Below are 12,999 nucleotides of genomic sequence, written 5' to 3' on the forward strand. Positions count from 1 at the left end.
TCAGAGCCGTGTTTAGTTTGCTTGTTTTATCTTCAGTTTTATCAATCATTGAGTGTTTAAGATCCATTTTTTGTTTGCCTCCAAAGTCTACCACTGATCAATATATAATTCCATTTCCAGAAACAAATGATAAAACCTGATAAAATAAGTTACGCCCAAAGTCTTTGGTCAATTAACACCACTTGACTGAACGTAATCCATTTCATTTTCCAAAGCTCAATTCAAAATTGTATCCTCTTCCTTTAATTCTCCAATAAGAACTTTACTTACTTATTTGCAGTGACAATTTCATCCTCCTTTTCCTTAGTAGTAGTTCACCCAGTTTTCATTTCTGTATTCCTCTCTGGTACCATCACAGGGTTTTGTACTTAAAAACTAAATAAATACTTCCTGAATCAGTTCATGGAATGAGAAAATATGAAGTGATTATATTCAAACAAGTCTATATTACAGTCTTCACAAAAAATATGTCGATTTTTATGAAGAGGATATCCATTGTTTTTTGCATAACAATATACTAAATCTGTAATAAAAATGAGCTCTGAAAATATGATATTTAGGAGGTTAACTTTGTATTTTAAAATCCAATGTGCAGAATTTTTACATAGGTAACAGAGTTGCGTATACAAAGGTTCTCCCCCTACTGTTAAGAAGAATGGAAAAAGTCATAATTTTAACCTTATTTCATTTAATAGAATATATATCTGCCCTCAGATAATTTATTTCACCAAATATTTTATTTTTTATAAATTGAAACTGCCATAACTATGTCATATAATTGCAACTTGTATTCAGATGTAGAGTCTAAAGCTTTTAGAGTTGTTTCAAAAGAGCAGAATTAACAAGCTTTTTAAAAAATGTTTATTTTTTGGGGCCTAGCTATAATTTATTACTGAATAAAATAGAAATCAAAGTTAATCATTCTCCATATCTTTATCATTTTAAAAACATGTCTGAAATGGTGGATTATTTTCTCATTGAAATTTTAATCAATACAGATGTTCTATCTTATAATTTATTTATTTACTCAGCAAATATTTAATCTGCTCTTATGTGTCAGGCACTTCATGTATATAATAATTAATTAATTTTTGTTCATTCTTTTTTTTTAAACCATTGAATTGTACTCTTTCTTTCTTTCATTCTTTCTTTTTGGCCACGCTGAAACAGGAGGAAAGGAGTCAGGGCACAATCTTTGAAAGAATGACATAGCCCAAGGACATGACATAAACTGCTTAGAACCAAATGGGTCCAAGATGGCAAACAAGTCGACTTCCACTAGACCTTGAGCCTCAGTATACGCTCACTGTAATACATCAGCAAACTAAATGACACACCCACAGGCGCCATGACAGTTCCAGGATGGACCATAAGCATCAAAAACTAGGCGGTGACCCAATTCCTGGAAATCCCCGCCCCTTCCTAAAATAGCTGGAATACTCCTCCCACTCATTAGCCTGTGAAATTACCCACTCCTATAAAAACTGACAACCCCATACCCTGGTGCCTTTCTTACCTCTGAGATGGCCCACACTCTGTCTGTGGAGTGTGTTTCTCTCTAAATAAACCCACTTCTTACCTATCATTTTGTGTCTCACTGAATTCTTTCTGCAATGAGACATCAAAAACCAGAGCTTCATTAAGTCCTAAAGGAAGGGGTGTGATCGCAGTTGGAAGACTGTGGGTTTTGGCTGGGTTCGAGTCCCAGCATCATGGGTTCAAGTCCCAATCTGGGTTTTGGCCTGGTTTGAGTCCTGGCACGTGGGTTCAAGTCCCAATCTGAGGTGCACAGTTTCAGTGCCACGTGGCTTGCGGGATCTTAGTTCCCCCACCAGGGATCGAACCCATGCCCCTGCAGTGGAAGCATGGAGTCCTAACCACTGGACTACCAGGAATTCCCTAATTCTTATCCATTCTGTTTAGTTGGGGCTCCTTTGGTTTAAAGTAAAGGAAACACACTCAAGCCTGCTAAATAATAGAGCAGTACGTGGAGAAGAAATGGGGGAGAGAAAGTACAAAGAATGTCTCATAGAAAGCCAAGGGCAAGAAATGTACAGAGCAAGAAATCATGGAAATATGAAGGTAAGAGCAACTGGGGACACAGTCTCTCTCTCTCTCTCTCTCCCAGAGAGGGGTCCTCTTCTTGTTCTGGACTGATTTAAAATTGAATGAATGACACAGCAACGACCTTAACTTCATAGAAAATCTTGATATGTGTGTTGGCTTCTGCTCTTGAGGCTGCCTCATTTTCTGATTGTTGTGCTTACTTTTGAAACCAGGCCATTTAAACCAAAGGTCAAACCACGAACAGCTGCCCCTTCACAAAACTTCAGAATAAGGACTTACTTGCTCAGCAGGGCCTGGAGGTAAGCAGAATTTCTTAAGTGTGTGAGTGGGCTTTTTCACACATTGCCCTCCAAAAGTTTATGATTTTGTTGAGGTAGATAGCACATTATCCAAAGCCTTCTTTTCATGTTCAGAGGTAGAACCTAATTTTACTTACTACTTTTTTTCTTTTTTTCAAATAATATGTTGACTTAATATATTTTTTCCTAAGTCACTTTCCAAGTGAAATTTTTAACAGGTTAGAAACTAAATGCTCTTTTCTAAGATATTTTTCAGTACTTTGTTTTTTAAAATTTCAAACTATTCCCTAAGATTTAATTTCAGCTCTATCTATCTTCATAATACACTAGTGCTAATATTTTCCTTTCAGTTTTGCTCTTGTCAAAACTGGGAAGAAAAACCATATTTTTAAGTTCTTGATATAAGAAACCAGACAATAAACCATGCTTTTTATATTTGAAGAAATATCAGTAGCATAAAAATTATTCATCACTAGAAAATTTTGAAAAATTCCATGTAATTTAATTTTGAAGTTATTTCCTTTTTTCCTCATTAATTCCTCTTTTATTGTTCCTGTCATAGTCTCTATTTGATATTATCAGAGATATTTGATATTATCATTTTTGCCATTTTATATTTTTAAGTATAAAAGTTTTCCATTTCCAGTTGGAAATTTTAAAAATTTGTATTATTGAAATATAATATATTATTTCAGCTGAGAATGTATAAGCAACCCTTCTCTATTAATGACAAATCATATCTTGTCTTTCATTAATTAGGCTATACCTTGTCTATTTGAAAATTCAAATAACTTGATTTCCTTTGCTTTCAATTTTGTCTAATTTTGCTCTTTTAATATATTTCCTTTTTCTGGGTTTCTTTAGTGGGAGACTGAGTGGTAGTAGTTACATTGTATATGCTTTACAAATATAGACATTTAGGTCAATACATTACCCCTTAAGGAAGGAGACAAGGCATACCTTCTGTGAAATGGTATGTTTTTATTTTTAGCTTTTTGTCCTTTCTTTTTCAACATTTAATGTAAAAGTTTTCACATGTATAGAAAAGGTGAAAAAATTTTATAGTGAATACTTATATACCCACCCCCTAGATTTGACAATAAATATCTCATTACATCTGCTTCATTAGCTCCCTATTCATCTATCCATTCTCTATCAACTCCATCAATCCAAATTTTTTTTAATGCATGTCAAAGTTGCAGACGTCAGTACATTCCACCCCTAAACATTTTAGCATACATTTCACTAACCAGAGTACAGTAGTTATTTTTGTTTTTGCTTTCTTTGAGACTATATATATATATATATATATATATATATATATATATATATATAATGAAATGCACAAATCTTAAACATATCATCCACTGAGTCCTGACAAATGTGTATACCTAGACAAATCCTATCCTAACAGGATAGAGAGCACGCTAGCACCCCTCAAAAAGTTTCCTTATGCTCCTTCTTCAGTGACTCCTAGCCCATAGCCACAGATGTAAACTTTGTTATGATTTTTTTTTCCACAGTAGACTTGTATTTGTGGTTGTAAGAAATCTTCTAACATGCTTTACTTTTTATCATTTACTTTTTATCAATCAAAGCATTATTTGATAAGATGCTAAAAAATTTCAGTTATAAGAACAATGTTATAGTATCTTATTGTCTAAAAGTATTTCAACTGTACTATGACATCTGATTTGACACTCTAGCAGCCTTATTTTACAGAGTAAGAATCTTAGGCTGTTAGAGGTGAAAAACCCACTTCAGTGCAGTAAAGACTCAGTCCCAGATTTACAAACTCCAGAGCCAATGCTTTTTCCCATTATTTCATAATGTGTGATTGTTCTGATTTCATTGTACTGTGGAATGAGAATACACAGATTGGCAACAAAGTCTGGAAACATAGATAATGTTTAATTGTTTTAAACAGAATGAGACTACTTATTTTGTCTCTGGAATATGCTAAAAATGAAGTTTTATTCAGTGAAAATGTGAGACACATCATATGAGGTAGCACATCACAGATGCACCTGTATGGTTTAGGGAAATGCTTTGTGTTCACTATAATCTTGCACAGCATCTTGAACTCTGTATTGCTAATAATAACAACACATTGAACATACCATGTGATGTCACTGAACACTGCAATGCAATATCAATAATGTTTTATGTATCTTTGCATTTGTTTCCAAATTTCATAGAAACCCTGTAGCATTTAGAATTCTGCCTATTAAGAGTATACAAAAGGAAACGTTTCTTGCTAGAATATGAATAATGTTTACTAATGATTTTAATGAATGAAAAGAAAATGATTGTGCTGTTTTCCTGTGTCGGTCCATTCAATTTATTAACTGATCAGAGTACTATTTCGATCTATTGTTTACATGACCTTCAGTATTCCGGAAGTGGAATGCTAAACAAACTATTATATTTCTATTTTTCTGTCTTTTAGTTATCTCATTGTATACTTGATTTCTGTGGTGTTTAAAACAAAACTATAGTATCAAATTGTAAAGTTATAATTTTACCATTTTCACCATTTTTATGTTGGGGGGGGTTGGGCTGCACCCCACAGGCCTGCAAGCCCTGTACTTATCCAGCCTTGAGTTGGAAGAAAGAGCTTGGCGTCCGTGGCAGCGGCATCAATGGTTTAGTAGATAGTGGGATCTTACATGTCTGAAGCAAGGTCCATGGAGTGACACCCTACTTTGTGCAGCAGGTGGGCAGGTGGGCGGGACGTGGCAGCAGTCTTCACTATGGGGGCACGGGGAGGGGAGGTTACTAGTTATAGTGGGAATTGACGTCGGGTTGGCTCATCGGCTACCAGGGAAACCAGCAGAGGACAAGCAGAACCATCACTGCCCCTTTGATAAGCTATCATGGTGGCGATGTTCTGAGCTAAAGATTAGAACAATTACTAGTTGGGGCTGGGAGCAAGTATGTAGGCATTTACTGATTAGGCTCCGTGATGAAGAGGGAAGGTCAGTCAGGTTGAGTAGGGTGTAGGTGAAGCAGGGACTGATCGAGCAAGGCGATGTACTGAGAGCAAGCGAACAGCGATCTTGAATGGCCTCATCATATCGGGAGAAAAGAAATTTTCCTCTACACTTATTGGTTCTTCTGGCTGGTCTACACATTAAATGGACATGAGACAGATTAACAGGTGAAAATCAAACAAAAGTTTAATAACACGTATTCATGGGAGATACCCAGAAACACTGAGTCATTAGCCAAACTGTCCAAAACCCTCACTTTAAATACTATCCTCAGCTACAGACAAAAGAGGATGTTGAGGGTGGAGAGAGTCAGTTATGGGAAGTTACCAAGAAAAGCACAGTAAACAAGGGATTGTGATGCAGATTGAAGTCCTTGCCTTCTCGTTGTTAAGAATTTCTAGATTTTGTCATCTTTCTCTTCCAGATATAGAGAGGGAGACACCCTTACAAATGGAGATTTCCTTTACAAATGTAAATTTTTCTTACAAAATAGCAACTCCTATTTGGTTTTTCAGAGCCCTTCCCATGTCTGCTGTTTCTCAGAAAAGAAAGAAGAAAAAACAACTTAAAACAATTAATATGCCAGAGAGACATATTTTAGCATGGGAAATTCTGCTCCTGTATATCATAAACTCCATTGTATCATTCAATCTATTCCTTATCAGTTCTCTTAAATTAAATTACTATACTGAATTGTTCTACAACCACAGAAATTTAAGCTTATTAAATAATATGTGTGTATCCTTTGGTTTCTGGTGTGTATCTTTAAGAGTTTTTAAATGAACTTCATTCAAATATTTTATAAGATTAATCAATTCATAATAAATAAATTTGTATTATTCTTTATTTTTCTGAAAGTTTGGCTTTGAGGTAGGCTTTATGATCTTTAATGTTACCTTTCTGAAATTGAATGATTCCTTCTTCAGATTATACACCAAATATGGTATTAAAGAGAAATTCTAAATGCAGTGAATGAGAATATAATTTCAATTTAAAACTTTTTATTTATTTAGGCCTAGAAAAATAAAAATTAGGGTGAAAATAAATGCTAAATTTATCCTAAAAGTAAATTTAGTAAACTGATTTTCATTCAATACAGGATTTGGATGAGGTGACAAACTTTCCCTAAGAATCTGTGTTGTTTCTCCTTAAACAGAGTATTGAACAAATACAATTCCTCTGCCTGCTCATGAAGCACCACTAAAATGAGATGAGGGAATTGCATCATGTAAATCCATAAGAAAAAGATCACAGAAATGGAGAAAACAGAGCTCTATAAATTTTTGGAAGACAAAAAGAGTTGAAAAAGCTGAAGTAGGGAATTCCCTGGCAGTCCAGAGGTTAGGACTCTGCTCTTTCACTGCTGAGGGCACGGGTTGGATCCCTGGTTGGGGAACTAGGATCCTGCAGGCTGCACAGTGCAGCCAAAAAGAAAAGAAAAAAGAAAAAGCTGAAGTAGTGATGCCAAAAAACTTGACCTCTGTACACTGGTGCCAAATTGAATCTCATAGACAGGGTTTTGGGTAAAGTAGAAAAGAATAGCTTTATTGCTTTGTCAGGCAAAGGGAGACACAGTGAGCTAATGGCCTCAAAACTATGTGTCCCAACCCAGGGGGATTTGGTGAGGAGTTTTATAGCAATGGCTCAAGGGCAGGGTTACTGGTAAGGATCAGGGTGTGTGCAAGGCCTGTACTCTTTTTTTTTTTTTTTTTTTAATTTCTCCAGCAAAGATAGGTTTATTCAGGATCAGCAGAGAATTGTAATTTGGGGTCTGCAACCATGGCAAGCCATGTGCAAGTCCCTGCACAGCAAGGGAAAGAGACTGCTTTAATAGAGAGGAGAAGGAAGTTGGGAGGGCTGTAGTAAACAAAGAGTGCATGGTTTTTCATTGGCTAAGTCCTCGCCAGGAAAGAAGACAACTCTTTCTTCTTCCAGCTGGGCTCAGCTATGGTCACAGGGTGTGAGAGCTCCTCCTTCTGGTCTTCCAACTCTATTTAATTAAGGTTTCTGTTTATTAATTTTTTATAACAAATTGTGCTTAAATTCATTTTCCTCCTATACTGTTTTGAACCATCATCTTTTTTTTTTTTCACACACACACACTGTATTTTATTTTTACAAGAGATAAATAGACTGACACCAAGCATTGTACATGGATGACCACAACAAAATCAACAATGATTGCAATTACCAAACATGAAACACACTCATACTATGTCATAATATTGACATTCAGTCCAGGAATCCTCCACTGTAACAGCTCCTTTACTTTGCAGTGAAAATTGATTTGTATATTCTTTGCCTCTGAGTCCTTGTGGGATTTTTTTTTTTTTTTTTTAATTCAGACAGAAAGTCACAAAAATTATACTCATCCTCATCAGTTCACTCAGTCCCATGTAATTAATTGTTTTTTTTCATCTTGATCTTTTGTTAGCACTTTTATGAGTTCATCAGTTTTTCATCAGAGTTCTGAAAATGCTTATTCATTCAGTTCAGCAGTACAGTCAGTTACCAGAAACCTGTACTTGTCAGAGTCTTTTCCATGAATTTCTTGAAGATGAAACCCTTTTATAGGAACATATTTGCAAAATCATCCGAGTACACCCAGAACTGTCTGTAAATGACAAAAGACTTAAAAATGACCACGGTAAAAGATTTGATGAAAGTTCATAATAATGCAGTTGACAAGAAAATTAGTTATTTCTGAGATATACATTTTAAAGTAATAACTAGGATTATTACTTATAACATTATACCAGAACATATAAGATTTTTAGAAATTTCATGTAATGTCTGAAACATTTATATTAACATATTTCCATACATATTTCCATACAAATACAAATATAAGATTTTTAGAAATTTCATGTAATGTCTGAAACATTTATATTAACATATTTCCATACATATTTCCATACAAATACAAATATAAGATTTTCAGAAATTTCATGTAATGTCTGAAACATTTATATTAACATATTTCCATACAAATAACCCAATGAAAGTTTAGTTTTAGTTGTTTTGTTTGTTTTTTTATACTGCAGGTTCTTATTAGGCATCAATTTTATACACATCAGTGTATACATGTCAATCCCAATCGCCCAATTCAGCACACCACCATCCCCACCTCACCGCAGTTTTCCCCCCTTGGTGTCCATATGTTCATTCTCTACATCTGTGTCTCAACTTCTGCCCTGCAAACTGGCTCATCTGTACCATTTTTCTAGGTTCCACATACATGCATTAATATATGATATTTGTTTTTCTCTTTCTGACTTACTTCACTCTGTATGGCAGTCTCTAGATCCATCCACGTCTCAACAGATGACTCAATTTCGTTCCTTTTTATGGCTGAGTAATATTCCATTGTATATATGTACCACATCTTCTTTATCCATTCATCTGTTGATGGGCATTTAGGTTGCTTCCATGACCTGGCTATTGTAAATAGTGCTGCAATGAACATTCGGCTGCATGTGTCTTTTTGAATTACGGTTTTCTCTGGGTATATGCCCAGTAGTGGGATTGCTGGGTCATATGGTAATTCTATTTTTAGTTTTTTAAGGAACCTCCATATTGTTCTCCATAGTGGCTGTATCAATTTACATTCCCACCAACAGTGCAAGAGGGTTCCCTTTTCTCCACACCCTCTCCAGCATTTGTTGATTGTAGATTTTCTGATGATGCCAATTCTAACAGGAGTGAGGTGATACCTCATTGTAGTTTTGATTTGCATTTCTCTAATAATTAGTGATGTTGAGCATCTTTTCATGTGCTTCGTGGCCGTCTGTATGTCTTCTTTGGAGAAATGTCTATTTAGGTCTTCTGCCCATTTTTGGATTGGGGTGTTTGTTTCTTTGATATTGAGCTGAATGAGCTGTTCATATATTTTGGAGATTAATCCTTTGTCCGTTGATTCATTTGCAAATATTTTCTCCCATTCTGAGGGTTGTCTTTTCGTCTTGTTTATGGTTTCCTTTGCTGTGCAAAAGCTTTGAAGTTTCATTAGGTCCCACTTGTTTATTTTTGTTTTTATTTCCATTACTCTAGGAGGTGGATCAAAAAAGATCTTTTTGTGATTTATGTCAAAGAGTGTTCTTCCTATGTTTTCCTCTAAGAGTTTTATAGTGTCCAGTCTTATATTTAGGTCTCTAATCCATTTTGAGTTTATTTTTGTGTATGGTGTTAGGGAGTATTCTAATTTCATTCTCTTACATGTAGCTGTCCAGTTTTCCCAGCACCACTTATTCAAGAGACTGTCTTTTCTCCATTGTATGTCTTTGCCTCCTTTGTCATAGATTAGTTGACCATAGGTGTGTGGGTTAATCTCTGGGCTTTCTATCTTGTTCCATTGATCTATGTTTCTGTTTTTGTGCCAGTACCATATTGTCTTGATTACTGTAGCTTTGTAGTATAGTCTGAAGTCAGGGAGTCTGATTCCTCCAGCTCCATTTTTTTCCCTCAAGACTGCTTTGGCTATTCGGGGTCTTTTGTGTCTCCATACAAATTTTAAGATCTTTTGTTCTAGCTCCGTAAAAAATGCCATTGGTAATTTGATAGGGATTGCATTGAATCTGTAGATTGCTTTGGGTAGTATACTCATTTTCACAATGTTGATTCTTCCAATCCAAGAACATGGTATATCTCTCCATCTGTTGGTATCATCTTTAATTTCTTTCATCAGTGTCTTATAGTTTTCTGCATACAGGTCTTTTGTCTCCCTAGGTAGGTTTATTCCTAGGTATTTTATTCTTTTTGTTCCAATGGTAAATGGGAGTGTTTCCATAATTTCTCTTTCAGATTTTTCATCATTAGTGTATAGGAATGCAAGAGATTTCTGTGCATTAATTTTGTATCCTGCAACATTACCATATTCATTAATTAGCTCTAGCAGTTTTCTGGTGGCAGTTTTAGGATTCTCTATGTATAGTATCATGTCATCCGCAAACAGTGACAGTTTTACTTCCTCTTTTCCAATTTGTATTCCTTTTATTACTTTTTCTTCTCTGACTGCCGTGGCTAGAACTTCCAGAACTATGTTGAATAATAGTGGTGAGAGTGGACATCCTTGTCTTGTTCCTGATCTTAGAGGAAATGCTTTCAGTTTTTCACCATTGAGAATGATGTTTGCTGTGGGTTTGTCATATATGGCCTTTATTATGTTGAGGTAGGTTCCCTCTATGCCCACTTTCTGGAGAGTTTTTATCAGAAATGGGTGTTGAATTTTGTCAAAAGCTTTTTCTGCATCTATTGAGATGATCATATTGTTTTTCTTCTTCAATTTGATAATATGGTGTATCACATTGATTGATTTGCGTATATTGAAGAATCCTTGCATCCCTGGGATAAATCCCACTTGATCGTGGTGTATGATCCTTTTAATGTGTTGTTGGATTCTGTTTGCTAGTATTTTGTTGAGGATTTTTGCATCTATATTCATCAGTGATATTGGTCTGTAATTTTCTTTTTTTGTAGTGTCTTTGTCTGGTTTTGGTAGCAGGGTGATGGTGGCCTCATAGAATGAGTTTAGGAGTGTTCCTTCCTCTGCAATATTTTGGAAGAGTTTGAGAAGGATGGGTGTTAGCTCTTCTCTAAATGTTTGCTAGAATTCACCTGTGAAGCCATCTGGTCCTGGACTTTTGTTTGTTGGAAGATTTTTAATCACAGTTTCAATTTCATTACTTGTGATTGGTCTGTTCATATTTTCTGTTTCTTCCTGATTCAGTCTTGGAAGGTTATACCTTTCTAAGAATTTGTCCATTTCTTCCAGGTTGTCCATTTTATTGGCATAAAGTTGCTTGTAGTAGTCTCTTAGGATGCTTTGTATTTCTGCGGTGTCTGTTGTAACTTCTCCTTTTTCATTTCTGATTTTATTGATTTGAGTCCTCTCCCTCTTTTTCTTGATGAGTCTGGCTAATGGCTTATCAATTTTGTTTATCTTCTCAAAGAACCAACTTTTAGTTTTATTGATCTTTGTTATTGTTTTCTTTGTTACTATTTCATTTATTTCTGCTCTGATCTTTATGATTTCTTTCCTTCTGCTAACTTTGGGTTTTGTTTGTTCTTCTTTCTCTAGTTTCTTTAGGTGTAAGGTTAGATTGTTTACTTGAGATTTTTCTTGTTTCTTTAGGTAGGCTTGTATAGCTATAAACTTCCCTCTTAGAACCGCTTTTGCTGCATCCCATGGGTTTTGGGTCATCGTGTTTTCATTGTCATTTGTCTCTAGGTATTTTTTTATTTCCTCTTTGATTTCTTCAGTGATCTCTTGGTTATTTAGTAACGTATTGTTTAGCCTCCATGTGTTTGTCTTTTTTACGTTTTTTTCCCTGTAATTCATTTCTAATCTCATAGCGTTGTGGTCATAAAAGATGCTTGGTATGATTTCAATTTTCTTAAATTTACTGAGGCTTGATTTGTGACCCAAGATGTGATCTATCCTGGAGAATGTTCCGTGCGCACTTGAGAAGAACGTGTAATCTGCTGTTTTTGGATGGAATGTCCTATAAATATCAATTAAATCTATCTGGTCTATTGTGTCAGTTAAAGCTTCTGTTTCCTTATTTATTTTCATTTTGGATGATCTGTCCATTGGTGTAAGTGAGGTGTTAAAGTCCCCCACTAGTATTGTGTTACTGTCGATTTCCTCTTTTATAGCTGTTAGCAGTTGCCTTATGTATTGAGGTGCTCCTATGTTGGGTGCATATATATTTATAATTGTTATATCTTCTTCTTGGATTGATCCCTGGATCATTATGTAGTGTCCTTCCTTGTCTCTTGAAACATTCTTTATTTTAAGGTCTATTTTATCTGATATGAGTATAGCTACTCCAGCTTTCTTTTGATTTCCATTTGCATGGAATATCTTTTTCCATCCCCTCACTTTCAGTCTGTATGTGTCCCTAGGTCTAAAGTGGGTCTCTTGTAGACAGCATATATATGGGTCTTGTTTTTGTATCCATTCAGCCAGTCTATGTCTTTTGGTTGGGGCGTTTAATCCATTCACGTTTAAGGTAATTATCGATATGTATGTTCCTATGACCATTTTCTTAATTGTTTTGGGTTTGTTTTTGTAGGTCCTTTTCTTCTCTTGTGTTTCCCACTTAGAGAAGTTCCTTTAGCATTTGCTGTAGAGCTGGTTTGGTGGTGCTGAATTCTCTTAGCTTTTGCTTGTCTGTAAAACTTTTGATTTCTCCATCAAATCTAAATGAGATCCTTGCCGGGTAGAGTAATCTTGGTTGTAGGTTCTTCCCTTTCATCACTTTAAGTATATCATGCCACTCCCTTCTGGCTTGCAGAGTTTCTGCTGAGAAATCAGCTGTTAACCTTATGGGAGTTCCCTTGTATATTATTTGTCATATTTCCCTTGCTGCTTTCAATAATTTTTCTTTGTCTTTAATTTTTGCCACTTTGACTACTATGTGTCTCGGCGTGTTTCTCCTTGGGTTTATTCTGTATGGGACTCTCTGCGCTTCCTGGACTTGGGTGGCTATTTCCTTTCCCATGTTAGGGAAGTTTTCGACTATAATCTCTTCAAATATTTTCTCTGGTCCTTTCTCTCTCTCTTCTCCTTCTGGGACCCCTATAATGCGAATGTTGTTGCGTTTAATGTTGTCCCAGAGGTCTCTTAGGCTGTCTTCATT

General features: G+C 35.4%; 1 protein-coding gene and 1 long non-coding RNA gene across 2 annotated transcripts in view; one reads left to right on the forward strand and one right to left on the reverse strand.

The window, feature by feature from the left end:
• IGSF10 (immunoglobulin superfamily member 10) overlaps nucleotides 1-10,356 on the reverse strand; it is a 303,209-nt gene extending 292,853 nt beyond the window's left edge. The window contains exon 1 of the mRNA XM_082459510.1: nucleotides 7,453-10,356. The gene's annotated coding sequence lies outside the window, so the exon portion shown is untranslated. The remainder of the gene's footprint in view (nucleotides 1-7,452) is intronic.
• The window catches only part of LOC309659756, a 198,008-nt gene that overhangs the window by 112,437 nt on the left and 72,572 nt on the right, over nucleotides 1-12,999 (forward strand). The gene's annotated exons all lie outside the window — the stretch shown is intronic.

Source organism: Balaenoptera physalus (genome assembly GCF_965194825.1).
Source record: "Balaenoptera physalus genome assembly, chromosome: 4".
Taxonomy (NCBI): domain Eukaryota; kingdom Metazoa; phylum Chordata; class Mammalia; order Artiodactyla; family Balaenopteridae; genus Balaenoptera; species Balaenoptera physalus.